The 15,412-nt window shown below is 48.0% G+C and overlaps 1 pseudogene; it reads left to right on the forward strand.

The window, feature by feature from the left end:
• Positions 1-14,692, forward strand: part of LOC127225593 (ubiquitin-conjugating enzyme E2Q-like protein 1) — a 36,717-nt pseudogene extending 22,025 nt beyond the window's left edge.
• Positions 14,693-15,412: the final 720 nt, after the last annotated feature.

Genomic DNA, 15,412 nt, shown 5'->3' on the forward strand with positions numbered 1-15,412 from the left:
CTGTGAAACCCTAAGTGTCCTGAAATTGCTTCCCTTGTGAAGGATATTCACAGAGAACCTTTTATCAGGATTTGAGTGTGGCTGAAGGTCCAGCTCTGTGGGGTTAAGATGGGCATGCATGTGAGATCTAATAGCACATAAGGTTAACATAACAATAGTCATTGAGGCCATGTTGGTTACCTGGCTAGCAGAGAGTCAGGACTCTCGGGACGTTAGCAATGATGACAGCATGTATAGCATGGTGGCAGCTGGCTATTCCATAGCTCAGTGAGGCTGCATGCCCTGGCTCATTGAAAAAGTATGGAAGGATTCCAGGAGTCCATGAGGGGCTGACATTTCTGGTGAATATTCAAGCACCGTGGGGTTCAGCTCTGATTCTACAACTAGACAAAGGTTTATGGTGCTGCCCTGCTACCACAGAGAAGTCATCTGCCCCCAATTCTCCAATCGTTCGTTCGCAAAAGTACAACTGTACTTAAAATTAGCCCAGCTATCATGTGTGAAAAACCACCTGGTACACATTGAGAATTGGTGATGTTTACACTAAACTTCTAATGGTGGTGTAAGGGCTACATCCTGTAATAGGAGGATAATTCTACAATAGACACTGTGTGTCGGCTCCATGAACTTGTGTGAGCACTTACCAGAATGCCAGGGGTAGAGCTGTGCAGGGCTTGCGGAACTCAGTTCATGAGCAATTAGTCAGATATCAGGGTCAGGGGTTTTGCTATAAAGTGGAATGAAACGTGAACGCAATCATAAACTCTACAACCCAACATTGCACAGTCTACAGCTGGCTGTGTGAATCTGTGCCCCTTAAACCTTGCCTCGGTTTCCCTCTCACCAGGAGAGATTTTGGAACCCTGACCCAGATGAAGACTGGGAAGTATGCACACTTCCTCAGAGCAGGGTCTGGCATGAACTTTACCAGAGTATACAGTAGGCACTGTTTGAAGGCTCCTGGGGATGTTCAGAAAACCTGGTGGAATTCTTTTCATTAGTGTAATTCTTGCTCAAAAAGCAAAGGCTGCGTTGCCATGTACTCGTACAAATCAAGGAACTGTCAGAACATACCCTCAGAAATGATGTGGGAGTACTAGCAGCCGCTCCGGTTACTTGTGGAGAATGTCTTTTTCGTTTTATTAGGTCAGAGAGAAATCAGCCTGTCAGGCTAGAAACTGGAATTTTGGAATCAGCTTCTTCGTTTGATTGCGATCTTAAGTCTGGTTTTTTTTTTTTTTTTTTTTTTTTATGGTAGTAGAACACTGTGTTTTGGACTGAGGTCCCCAACTTGTTTTGGCAACACATACTGAGCTGTTTCCTGCCATATCTCTGCCCCATTTCGTTGGCAACATGAAAAGACACTAGGTCTCATTTACCCTGGAGCCAGCCCCGGTAGCTCGGAGTACCTGTATGACACCAGCAGATTTGAAAGAGTTTTTAACAGACATAGTGCAGCCCTCAAATCATATGGAGCGTTTCTTCTCCTCCAGCTGGCTGCAACACACTGTGTGGTTGGTATTTTCTTTGTACTCGGGGCTCTGAATTGCACAAGACATCATGTTAGTAGACAGTGGGGAGTAGGAAGGCAATGTGGGTGGTGTGGGGGGGGAGGGGGGGGGTAGAAGTAAAGGGACAACTGGAGGAGGCTGGGGTGGGGTGGAGAGAGCCGTAAAATAGAATGTTCTGGTCCTTGCTGGCTAGGACCTGGAATCCCCAACCCTCACAGGAGATGCCTGTGCTGAAGGTGCGGGGAGAGCAAGCAGAATAATCTGGAAGCACTGAGCTTCCAACAGGAAGGTACCCAGGCCTCGGGGGGGGGGGGGGATAGTCTCTGCTGGTGGCTGCTGGATTTCACAGCCAGGCCTGACTTTGGAGATAGGGTGATTCTGTAAAGTGTATTGGGATGACCTGTGTGAAGGGCATCACACCTACTTAAGTGACTCAAAACAAGCACTCTGGAGCCTTTGAAATCAGGACGATGAGCAGTCTGCTGAGTGTCCTAAGACCCTAGGGATCCTCGCCCCCTTACTGTCTGCAGTGGCTGGTGGGGGGTGGTGGAGGAAAAAGTCTTCGTTCTTGCTGAGTGGCTGTTTGTTTCTGCGCCTACAGCCTGTCACCTCATTAGCGCCTCATTAGCAGACACTGCACAATACAGTCCAGAGGGTGTTCTCGGGGCAAATGTATCCAACGGTTACAGCTTCTTATATGGAGTTCGGTCATTAAAAGTTTTTCAGGGCCTAAAGGTCCAATTTTCCACAGGAGGAGGCATCAGTTTTAAGATGGTGTTTGGGGCTTGCCTGCTGGGTCACAGAGTAGCTGAATTCTTGCTGCCTCAGATAGGACACCTTTGTGTTTGCTCATTAGGAAAATGGGCTGAGGAACAGTGTACTCTAGGGGCAAGACTGAAGGCCAAGGGCAGGTGCCTCACTCGGACAAGTGTGCTCCTGAGCTCAGCGTGTTTTGGAGAAAGGGCTGCAGGGAACAAAAGTCCCTGTGAACCACAACATGTTTGTGGCAACACTCCTTGGTCCCTTCAGGGTAAGGCATTGCCTTCAACCCACTTGCTAATGGCACTGTTTTCTCAACAGGATAACATAGTTGGGATTTGTAGTAGTAACCCCACTTGTCCTTGTTAGATGTTTCCCTGCCATCAGTAAGTAAACCAGTGATCCCCTCCAACTCCAGGAGAGTCTAAGGCAGCCACACTGCTAAGCCCTTAGAGCAGTGGCCAGCACTGATGCTCAAGTTTCTAGATCCTTGACAATTTAGTCTCTTCTGGGTCATCAAGGGCATCAAGGTGGATCTACCTCACATACCCACATCCCTCAATGTTGTGTCAGACTGCCCACCTTCACCCACCTACTTAGACTCACTAAACCCCACTACCTGAGCTCAGCTCTGGTCATGAACTCCTCTGGGTCATGCTGATGTAGAAGCAGACACTGCAAGACCATGACAAGAATTCTCAATAATCACCTGAAGCCCAGCCCTTCGTGCTAAATTAGACCTGTAGCAACCGCCGTCACTGTGAGGGGACAGAAGCGAATGCCTATGGAAGCCACCCTGTGTCCCTCACCCAGGATAGCGATGGCTGCCCCAGGCTTGCTGTCTTGCCCGGAAAGTGGAGTACTCCACTAGACAGGTTGGTAACGCTACAGACTTTAGATACACAGCCCCCAGGAAGTTTCTCCAGCTTCTTTTTAAGTGAGGCACTAAAAGGAGATACTTTGAGAAGAAAATTGATCATTTGGACCTTTAAAATGCCCACTGTGAGAAAGGGAGAGTGATGCGTCTGGAAGGAGTGGCAGTTGGGTAAGTGTTAAGGACGGAAGCTGTAAATGTCATGTCCCTGAACATAGTGGTAAACTGAGGACCAGGAGGGCTGTCTGTCCATAGAGTGTGGGCAGCTCTGTAGAGACCACCCCCACACAACATTCGCTGTGCTTCCCAGAGGTTCAACGCTTCTCCATAATGAGTTTGGTTCCCCTGATAGTGTATGAAAAGTCACACCTGGGACACTGTGCTCTGTCACTGTGCCTCAGGGCCTGGTGGGCTTCAGCCCAGCAAGTGTGTGCATATGTGTAATGGCTGAGATTCAATTTCCTGTCCTCGTGGACACATTTGGTAAAATACATGAAGTAGACGTCCTTATAGCCTTGTTGCTGTGTTTTTATACCAAGGACAAACTATTCTAAGAAAGTAGTGAGTGTTTTATGTGGTGTGTGCCCAGATCATAACGTTTTTCTCATTCCAATTTTCCAGAAAACATATCTCAAGTTAGTGTTATTTGTTTAATGCCATGACTCTCTCCCCATCTGCAAGCGCCGTGCTGTGATAGGCAATGTGAACTTTTCTCTGGCGTTACAAGTCCTGTTGCTTAAAGAACAGACCACAGCCATGAAATGTCACAGCAAGTGCAAAGGCAAACCTGTGCCCCAAGGTTGAAAGCCATCTGCAGAGTGAATTCCAGGCCCCGCTGCCCTGGCTGCCTGAGAAATACTGTTCTCCTTCTTGGTGCATTTATTTTTCCAGAACAAACCATTTTTCTCCAAATCGTGGCATTCTGCGAGCAGGGGGAGATATCAGAGGGGAAGTTGCCCTCTCTTCTGGGGCACCAATCCTCGGCACTCTCTGCTGCCACATTATCCAGGGGTATCTTGGTACCCCCTGATTTGGGAGGAGTTTCTCTTCAAGAACACTGCCTGTTTATTATCTGTGCCAAAGGAACCAAATAACAGGAACTATGAAATAAAGAAATGTTCCGATTGATCGATGGTGGAGAGAGATCAAGGCAATGGCAGCTAACATGGGGAGAGTTTGGGGTCACAGACAAACATAGTGATGCATGGGGGACAGTGGGCCTTGTCAGTGTCAGGCTTTCTGTAGGGAAAGGGCAGAAATCAGGGAGTGTGAAAGGTGAGTAACTTTTATCACATCGTGTCTCCCTGGAAACCATCTGCTCGGCTGTGCCTATCACGGAGGGGCTGTCCTCCCTGGGGACAAAGATGGTGTAGCCCCTTCCACAGTGTGGAAGCTAGCCATGGGTCCATACATTTTTATGCGATGTGCTAGGAAAGCCCCTGTGTGAGACAAGGACCTTCGAGAACAGATGGAGACGCCTGTGACATCATGAGCTTGCAGCAGGTGTGTAGCCACGAACTGGAATGAGCAAAGTTGTCCCCAGGCCCAACAGGAGAACAGGAGTGAGTCTGAGTCTGGATGGGTACAGGCCCCTGTAGCACTGGGAGATGGAAGCTTGATTCCACTGTCAGAATGCATCCCGCGGAGATGGAAGATGTGGTAATCTAAGGAAAACCTATCACTTGGGGAAGAATGTGGGACAAGATCTGAAGCAAGGGGCCAAATTGACTTGGAAAATACCATCGTTCCTTGACAGTCACTCGCAGAGGGTACAGTCACATAGAGTCATCTTCGACTAGGGGCAGAAGCCTTGGTGACAGCAGTGACACACTCTCATGGGCCTAAGTCTGGGCAAAAGATGCTTTAAATGCAGAAATACCGATGTAACATAATCTGTAGGTCTACCCATGAAAGTAAGGTGGGCGTATAAGGGTATTTCTGTAGCTGCCGTATAGAATCTAGAACTATAAAAGAGAGAAAACACAGGAGGGGTTCTGTATCCCAGCTTGACCCATAAAAAGCAGTGTCTAAAAACAACAAAATGAAGGGGGCTGGGAATGTTGCTCAGGTAGTAGAGTACTTGCCCGTCACACACAAGGCCCTAGGTCTAACTTCCAGAATCCATACCTATAGTTCCAGTAATTGGGAGATGGAGGCAGGAGGGTCAGTCAGGGTCGTTCCTTACTTCATTTTGAGTTTGGGTCTAGACTGAGCTACATGGAGCTCAATCAATCAACCCACGGATAGGAATATAGCTCAGTTGTACAGTGCTTACCCAGCATGTATGAGGCCCTAGGTTCAATTCCTGGCACAGCACAAAATAAATATTCAAAACGGTGCCAATCACTCCTTATTGTGGAATAAGACAGCCCCTAGCACGGTGTTGACTGTCAACCCGATGCAGCCTAGAGTCACCTGAAAAGTCTCCGCTGGGTAAATATGTCTACTAGGCTGGTCTGTGGGCATGTCTATGGAGACAGATCTTGATTGTGAATTGCTGCAGCAGAGTCCCGCCCACTGTGACATCACCATTCCCTGGGAAAGTGGCCCTGGCGGGCTGGCTAAGCATGAGCTGGAGAGCAAGCTAGCAAGCAGGGTTCCTCATGGTTTCTGCTTCATGTTCTCGCTTGTGTTCCTGCCCTGATCCACTCAGTGACAGAGTGTGACCTGGAAGCATGAGCCAGACAAACTATTTCCTCCCCGTGTTTTATCACAGCAAAAGAAAGAAGCTAGAGCAGGTAATCTCCGGGAAGACGGGGAAGGCCAGAAATGGCAATAAAGGCAGGGTTGATGCCTTAGCAAGCTTGAGGCTTATGCGTAGTGGGGATATAATGAGGTACAGGCTTGAGGCTCCAGACTAAAAGGGGGTGTTACTGAAGACAGGAGAGAGCTGCCTACGGAGGAAGTCATGGAGAAGCCAGGGGAAGGAAGCGTGTGGGAAGTGGGTGTCACTGCATCGCCTGTCCTCTGTTCTATGGGCCACCCTAGTTTCACAGCCAAAGATCCCATTGTGACAATCTGGAGTGGTGTTCCGAGTTGTGTGGCCTTCAGCACCTCACTGATCCTTCTGTGTCTCTGTTACTCCACATGTATAGAAGGGCACTGAGCCCAATTGCTAGGGTGTCCCACCATGTCTATGTTGCTGGACTTTTCTTGTCCCGACAGGTCCAACTGCTTCAGCCCCAAGTGAATACACAGAGACTTTTATTAATTATTAAACTGGGGCTTCTTATTGGCTAGCTCTGTCTTAATCATTAACCCATTTCTATTAATCTAAGTATTTCCATGTGATCTTGGCTTACCAGAGAGTGCTCGACCTGTTACTCCTTTGGTGGCTACATGGCGTCTCTTTGAGCTCTCTCTCTCTATCTATCTCTCTCTATCTCTGCTCCCCTTTCCCAGAGTTCTCTTTGACTCCCAGTTCCACCTATCTTCTTGCCTCTATTAGCCAAACAATGTTCTATTCATCCACCAATAAGAAACACATATACAGAAGGTCAACCCCCATCATATCTAATGTGCTGCAGACATCCTGATAGCAGTGTCTAGCACATGGTGGCTCCTGTGTACCTGTCTACCTACAGTGATTTCTTACTGTCTCTCCACTATGTTAAAATAAACAGTACTGGACCCAACCCTGAGGACCCAACTGCTCAAGCAGAAGTGGCTAGTAATTCTCAAAACACCTACTTTAAAATGATCATCTGATACCGTGCACACTTTTAGCACAAGTGTTGCTTTTTCTGTGCTCGAGTCCTCCAGCAAAATACCATCTGCTTCAGTGCAGACTCAACATTGCTAGAACTTTCTTCAGAATGGAAAGGAAAATGATGCTCTGTGTTTTTGAGAATCCATAAAGCATGCCTTTGGCACTGCCAGTGGCTGGGGAATTTTTAAGTCACTGTTAAATAAAGCACCTTCACTTTAAAGATTCTCAGTGAACACCATCAAAACCAGTGATGGTTTGTCCTTCCATGAGGTTTCACAAAATTAAGAGTATACCTGAATCCATAAACTGCTTAAGAACTGGGAAAATATTTGGGACTGGCTTAGATAATCTGTGATCACGTATGACTTCTCGGTGAGGTTCTGATAAGGACATGTTTCCTATTGTGTGAAATGACTTTGCATTGAGATGTAGTTCTCTTGCCTTGCACTAAAGAGCTGGATTCTTTAAAAAAAAAAATGGTCTATGATGCTCCTATTGTGGGGACCATAGTCTGCCCATTGCATTCACTCATTCATTCATTCATTATTTCCTGTGCTTATTATTTCAACTGGAGGCCTCCTTTGCCAGGCTGATGAGTAGGAAGCCCCATGCATTGTGCTTTCCCAATGTCTCTCACTGCCACCAGAGACTCTTCAGATGACAGTGACTTGTCCAGTTCTTGGGAGCTCTAGGCTGCCCACTTAGGGTCCCTTCATGGATAAGCTGCACTTTCTGTTAAAGAAACATATTTCTTCCTAAATGCAGCAACCACTAAAACAATCGAAAGAGAGTGCTCAAGCTTTGAAGGGTTGTAGCTCAAATAGCCATCTGCACCAGTTAAACTTTCCTTGTCTCTGTGGTCAGATACCTGACACAAGAAGCCACCTGGGGGAATAAGGGTTTATTCTGGCTCATGGGTTGAGAGGACTAAGCCCATCCTGGAAGGAAAGGCATGGCAGAGCAGCTCCTTGAAGGAGGGAGCACCTCAGTAGAACCAGGAGGCGGAGACAGGCCTTGATCTAGAACAGCCTTAGTTAGGGCGTGTCTCCAGCAACCCACTTCCTAATTATTCCACCCCAACCTGGGGACAATGTTCACGTGTATGGGCTTGTAGGGTGTTTGCTATCCAAACACCTTCACACATCTAAGGCTCCTTGAGAGCTGGCCCTGTGGGTGATTTTGGGTCACATGACCTGTGTATCCTTACTTGCCCTCCCCATGGATCACAGAAGTTCACCACCATGGGAATTTTTGACACACGCGACAGGAAGAGCACTAGGGCCAGGGGAGAGTGACTTCTGAGGGGCCTGTGGTCCACCAGAGAGTGGAGGCTGGCCCCTTCTCTCCCTCACATCTGTCCTGTGCACCCTCTTCACGATAGTTGTTCAGATTCTAGGTGTGAGAGCCAATCCAGCCATCCCTACCCCTTCAGCCTGGAATTCTGATGTACATCCCAAACCCAGCCAGTACAGACTTAGTCCCTGGCCCTGGGAACTCATCTTCTCCTTAAGCTATTCTGTTCTCCTGTCCCCAGTGCTCTGGCCCCGATCCCTGCACACATGTGTCTTGTTGGGCCGACACAGTGTTCTCTCTAACCTTGTGCTCTTCCGGGCCTGACACTGCATCCCACTAAGATTAGATGCTGCTGGGGCCTGGAGCTCCCTTCTGTGTGCCTTTTCTGTGACTGGATAGCTGGTTTCTTTGAAGCCATCTTACCAGCATTGTGTCTTACCTGCCCTTTTGGAAACTTACAAATGCTTAGGATTTGCTTTGAATTTCCAACCTTAAAAGAAAGTCTGTCCTAGGTAGGCCTCCTTTCAAGTTTCCAGGCACCCAGTGTCCCTATTCTGCAAGCCAGGAGCCTGTGCGGTTTCTGTATCTCCCCAGGGAGTCCTGTGACAGAAAAGAAGGCTAGGGAAGGGTTACCTGGGCTTGGAAACTGTGCTGAAGTACAAGGTTCCTGGATGCCTTACATCTGCAATTGCAGTTCCAAAGCTTTTGAAAGTAAGGCTCAGCTCTGGAGATCAGAAAAAATGTTCAGGATCCCAGAAATTCTACAGGAGGTACCTGAAAACATCAATGTACATCAAAACTCACAAGCAAATGGAACACAAATACCAAATGGGGTAATTATAAGTAAAGACCTATGGAAGTGAGCAGTACAGAACTTAGGTGCTAATGTTAAACAGTTACAGTGAAACTAGATAATCAGATAACTAGAAATTAGATAAGGTAGTGCGGGTCCTGTTTGCCTGAAGGCAGTTTTATAACCAATAACCTAAGTCATAATATACGCACTTTAAAAGACAGAATGTTTGTGACATTTTAAAAGAAGGCAAACTGACATTGCCTTAAAGGACATGGACAACATGATAGCTTGACAATAAAACCCATTCACTGCTTTTGCATACTAAATCTTTTTGGAAGCCCTGCATTTTCTAATAGGACCATGATGGTTATTTTGCAGACAATGAAACTGAGAGCAACCCACAGTCACGAGCTGAGGGAGTGCTGGATTGAGGACCTGAAATGGAAGCAGTTGAATTCTACCCCTCCCCCATTCGGTGCACGTAAGCATGCATAAGCATGCACACATGTGTGCGTGCGTGCACCACACCGCCTAAAAATTCCATGTGTAAGCCCACAGAGCATCTGGCCATGGCTTCCGAAGTACAGCAGTCTATTTCAAGCCTTTACTTGGGGCTACATTTCAAATCTAATTCCAGCACCACCAAGAAAAATCTCTGGGGACACAGGAACCATGGCACCTTCTCGCTTATGTTTCTGGCTGTGAGCATTGCCTTTAACGGCCAAGCCTTCTCTCCAGCCCCACATCATTCCCTCCTCCCCTCTCCTTTTCCAAAGCTGGGCTGGAAGATGGTTAGGATATGATTCAGCCCAGCAGCCAGCAATGTTCCCACTCCAGGGACAAGGCCACCAGTATCTGCTGAACATTAAGGAAGAGCCCAGACCCCTTTGCTTGGCCCTAAGCCAGATAGCAGTTGTTAGTGACTGTTCTCCCAGGACATTTTTTTTTGACATTGTTTGAACAAGAACACTGTCATAAAGGGAGGGATAGATGCTGGCCAACCAGGAACAGAGAGGGAAGGGGAATGGGGAATGGGGAGGACAGAGATGGAAGGGAGAGCAGGTGGGAGGTGCTCACTTAAAGAGAAAGCTTGCACATGAGTACAGAGTCCTTACGCAGCCTCATAATACATTATGTAGCCATACAACGCAGGGCCCTTTGAGCTGTCTAAGTATCTGTCTGAATGCCAGTGTGTGGTGTGTGTATCCTGCCCATTGCCAGGGGGCAGGGTTAGCATAATGCCTGAATCCTTGCACCAGCACCTAGTGGAATGAGGCCAGGCATGGTGTTTATATCTACTCTGTACAGAATAACCTTCATCAGACTTATTCCGCCCAAGTGTCACTAACACCAACTAAGCCACAACACACTTGCACCCTCATCGTGTCCACATGATGGTCCTAAAGCTCTAAAAGGTGGCATTGCTTTTCCTTTTTAAAGCCAGTGCCCAGCATACTGAATGAAGGAAGCCACCAGGCAACTGAAGGTGGCTCTGACAACTGCAGGTCAATGCGCAGGTAGACACGATGGAGACGTTGCAAAGTTAGAGAGGACCAGTCTTTAGAGTCACCTATTAGCCTGTTAGCTGCTAAGACATGGGGATGTCTTCTTGTTTAATCACATGTCTGTTCTCCCCCTCCCCACAAAAGCCAGAGCTAGGTAGGCAAAGTATTTGCTGTGTGTGAGCATGAGTCCCCAAGCTTGACATCCAGAATCCATGAGGAAAAGCATGGGAGGTGGGGGGGGGGGGCGTGCTTATGATCCTAGCACTGGGAGGGGGCATGCTTATGATCCTAGCACTAGGGAAGCAAAGACAGGAGGATTGCGGGATTCACCTGCCAGCTTAGCCTATTCAGCGAATTCCAGATAAAGTGAGCAATTATGTATCGAAATATGAGGTGGGTGGTACCTAAGGAGTGACACCTGAGTTTGACCTCTGGCCTCTGCACAAGTATGTACACACACACACACACACTTACACACACACACCTACACACACTTCCACACACACCTACACACACACACACTTCCACACACACCTACACACACACACACATCTCCACACACACCTCCACACACACACACACACCTACACACACACACACACACACACACACACACACACAACTACCTTTTCAAGCATCCAGCAAAGCAAGATTAAACTAACAGCACACCTAATGGTTTTGTTTCAGAGGTGCAGGCCCAGCTCTTGTGTTCCTATTAACCCTCTTTTTCATCACGGTGGGGCTGAACCCTTAAAGGTAGAGGAAGCAAATACTACATTTCCCTGGCATCACGTTAACAACCTATAGCTCCAGAGAGAGAAAGAGCACCAGGAATGTTGTCATAGACTCTGCAGAATAACACTAAGTTCTCATAGTGAAGGAGGAGGAGGAGAGTCACATCCAGTGACACTCTCGTGAAATACAAGTAAAGATAGTTGAGAAGAAGTGAGAGTTATCCAAAAGGACTATCTGAGTCTAGACTCGGGTTATCATGTGGAAACAGGTGGGTGCTGTGAGAATGAGCCAGACAGTCCTTAATTGTATCTCCTTCACAAGTCTTGGTGTTGCCAACTCATTTTCTTGTCTCAGGGAATCTGTAACAAGTGCTTAGGTAACATTTCTTGTTGCTGCTACAAAAGTTCTGACAAACCTAATTTAAGGAAAGGTGGGTTTATCTGAACTCACAGATCCAGGGTACAGCCTATCACTGCAGGGAGTCATGCCAGCAGGAGCGTGAGGCAGCATCAGCACCACATCCCATGCTCCATGATGAAGCAGGGAAGGATGAAAGCTGGCTGCTCGGCAGCCTTTCTCCTTGTATTCAGTTTGGGACCCCAGCTGGTGGAATGTTGCCAGCCACACTCAGGGAGAGTCTTATCATTCAGCTAATGCAATCTGGGCACACCCTCTTGCAGACTCAGCAGTGGCCACAGGATGTGTGGGAGGGGTATACTCTCTCTGTCTCGTGGCACTGCAGGACACATCGTGAAAACAATGTAGCCACCTGGCAGAACTGGGGAAAGAAATAATGCCTCCAAAACCTAATGTGACCTGTGTAACGCCTACATGGTCCATCTGAAGCAGCCAGGCAGTGTGTACTCGCTGCAGGGCCGAGAGCCTCTCACGGGCTAGCTTGGTGGAAAGAAGGCATTGAGCTGCTGGCTCCTAACAGCCTCTCTCCTGCCATCAAATTGACTTCGTACTGGACTCTGTGTTCATGATCCTCCCGGAAAGAGAGAAAAGCAACAAAGGGCCACTTGTTCTGCCAGCGGTTTTGTTGGTTGTATCTTCTGACAGTTGGGACTTTCACAAAAGAATGGACAAAGTTTGTGTTCATGACAAAGCCATGAATGTTCTATAATTACTGCAAGCCTGTTTGTCTGGGTGCTTTAATTCAGAATTCTCAGTCAGACCACCAGTCATCAGTACTGTACAAAGGGATGGCAGAGACGGTTAAAATACTCACATTGTCCAAAACTGTCTGCTCTCATGGGTGTGTAAACCAACTTCCCTGCACAAATACCTTCCCCTATGTCTGATGCCAAAGCTTTGGACTTTGAGCTCAGCCACAGCTGTCCGAGTTCTAAATCTTGGTGTCCCCTTGTTACAGGGTATAACCACCCTTCATAATGTATGAAAGTATGTAATTTAAGCATGGGCTCATACCCTGGCGAGACTTGGGGACATCATTACCAGTATCAGGCAGCTGGCTACCTCCCCTCCCTCTCCGTCCCTTCTCCCTTTGAAAGCTCACATGGTCAGACTGGAAGTCTTTATAAAGGGTGTCAAGTGTCCTGGATAGCAGGGACATAGCAGTAACCCAGAGAGTACTGGAAGTGGAGCCATTGGATATGCAGAGCACCTCTCCCCCGGTTTCTGCCTTGTGAATAAGAAGGCTCCATTGAACTGGAAGTACAAGCTCTGAATTCACACGTGCAAGCTGCCCGTCCATCCTCAGGTTTCTCGATCCCAGCGCCACTGGCCAAAGATTCAGAAGCCAGTCCAGCATCTCTCACTCAGTTTATCAGAGCAAGCTAGGGTTGCAGCAAGCTTCCAGCCTCTGGTCCAACAGCCTGAGTAGATGCCACTCTCAGTGCATGCATGGGTGGTGAAACAGGGCTGTGGTGTAGTTTGAAGACCAGACTCCAGTTAAGATTCAGTACATGCACACAGTTGCACTGAGATATCAGTGTAGCAACCCAGGAATGCAGAGACCTGTTCGTTTACCAAGAAGTAGTGGGCAACTGGATGCTGGAACTCGCTGGCTGATGGAGGGCAGCTGTGTCTTTGGGGGTGTTTGGGCCCTGCCTGTATAGACTGTGTGCATGGTTGCTCAAAGAGAGAACTAAACACTAGGAAAACATGGTTAGGAGTAAGCAAGCACGTCCACAAGGCCACAGGGGACAACTCAGGTAATCAGTCACTTAAGAGGCTAGATGACTAGGAGCCTCAGCAGGCTTATCCAGTAAGGGCCCACTGCCATCCCAGCTTCTGGTGACAGCCCACAGGCTCTTGGATATATGTTTGTCTTGATTGTGACACCTCTTTTCTCATTTCTCACCATCCAGCAGGCATGTCCCCACATTTGCCTTCGGGCTGCATGTATTAGCTATGAATTAGGCCCCGCATGGAAGCATAAACTTACATTCTTTTTGTTACTAAGTCACATGGTTTTTAAGGGTGAACTTTGTAGATGAGAACATGTTACATATCAAATGGTTGAACACACCCAGCCTCTCTTCAGAGTTGTCTCAGACACCTTAAGATGGACCAGGTCCTCTGGCCCACAGCACGACCCGGTCTCCAGCCATTCAGAACACACACAGTCTTTCTGAGGGGGTGACTCTGACCTCTGACCCCCACCTGCCTCCCAACCTGTATAATGCATGAAGTGACAGGAGGTCACTAACTGCTTCCAAGCTTAGATTTTAAATTTTAGTTTTTAATTGATGGCATTGTGAATGCGCAGTATACACATCTGTGTGTGAATGTATTTATTATCAAAGGAAACCCAGAAGTTACACTTGAAGCATTCCAGTAAGAAGGCTCTGGATCCTTCAAGTGTATTCTCAGGAATGAAGGGAGTCTGCCTCCCAGCCTCACAGACTGAAATAGTTTGGATAAAGCTGGAGCTGTGGTTTTGGGGGAAAATACCTACACCCCCAAAAAGGCTTACAGTCCCAGACTCCCCAGTATGATCCCCATAAAAGCTGTGACACCCCATATCTGTTCCGTGAGAGTGCCACGTAGTCCTTGCTGGGGGTCAACACCTCTCCTGCATTCAGACATCAGAAATGCCCACCGTATGTTCCTTCAGCAAGCCTTTTCAGAGACAGTCCATCTGCTGAGACTCTAACCTGGTGTCTTTCTCCATCTCACACAGGGACGGATCTGCAGAAAAGCTGGCAAGTCAAAAAAGTCCTTCAGCCGCAAGGAAGCCGAAGCAACCTTTAAGAGTTTGGTGAAGACTCATGAGAAATATGGCTGGGTCACCCCGCCCGTGTCTGATGGCTGATGACTGCACGAACCCTAGACGCTTGAGCTGCCCGTCCACACTCCACCCTGCCATCTCCTCCCACCGCTGCTCATCTTCTACCCTTTTCTACTCCAGCCAGAACTGTGTCCTGAATGCAAAGGACACGCTTAAGTTATTTATGAACTGATGTGTTTACAGAGAGAAAGAGAGAACTGTTCGGGATTATGTTTCCATAATAAATGACCGTCTCTAAGTCACTTTAGAACAAATGTCGAGATGATGATGTTTCCCAGGCCCCGCATCCCCCACCCCCTCTGCCCACCTGTCGCATTGCCCTTAAGCTTCTTTCCTCAGCGGCAGCAGCTCAGAGCGGTGGGTGGGAATCTCAGTGCCCCGCCCACCTCATTTCCATGTACAAGGCGCTGTTCCCAAGTCAGGAGCACCGCACACCACTGAGCCCCTCTGGCCCCTGTTTGCCGCGCTCTGTTTCTGTTTGTCTTCCTGGCAGGTCGACATCACTTGGAGATGTGTCTTTTTTCTTTCTGTGGCCTGTGGTCTGCTGTGATGACATTCAGACCTCATTCATGCTCTGACTTTTGGCTCATGAAAAACACAAATCTAACATTGCCAGGTTCTAGTGCTGATTTAGAACTACAACTGCCACTTGATTAAAACGGTCTCCGCGCTTACCTTGCTGTGCTGCTGTTCACAGATAAATCAGTGCCATGTGAGAGGCAGGAGGTGCTGCAGCCATCGGGGGGTTCGGAACATAAGGTGCATCCCCCAGGGGCTCAGTGCGGCAGACTAGCCAGGGGAACATTCTCTTCAGATGTTAGGGAATGCTCTGACAACCATGCGGCTGTGTGCATCTCCTCTCAGCCACCAAAAGACATTTGCCCATTTGCTGAGGTCATCGGACTCATTTTGTCTTCCCTGCTAGCAACAGGAGACACCAGAACTGCCAAAGGACAACAAGTGACACAAGGAGT

Source organism: Phodopus roborovskii, unplaced genomic scaffold (genome assembly GCF_943737965.1).
Source record: "Phodopus roborovskii unplaced genomic scaffold, PHOROB, whole genome shotgun sequence".
Taxonomy (NCBI): domain Eukaryota; kingdom Metazoa; phylum Chordata; class Mammalia; order Rodentia; family Cricetidae; genus Phodopus; species Phodopus roborovskii.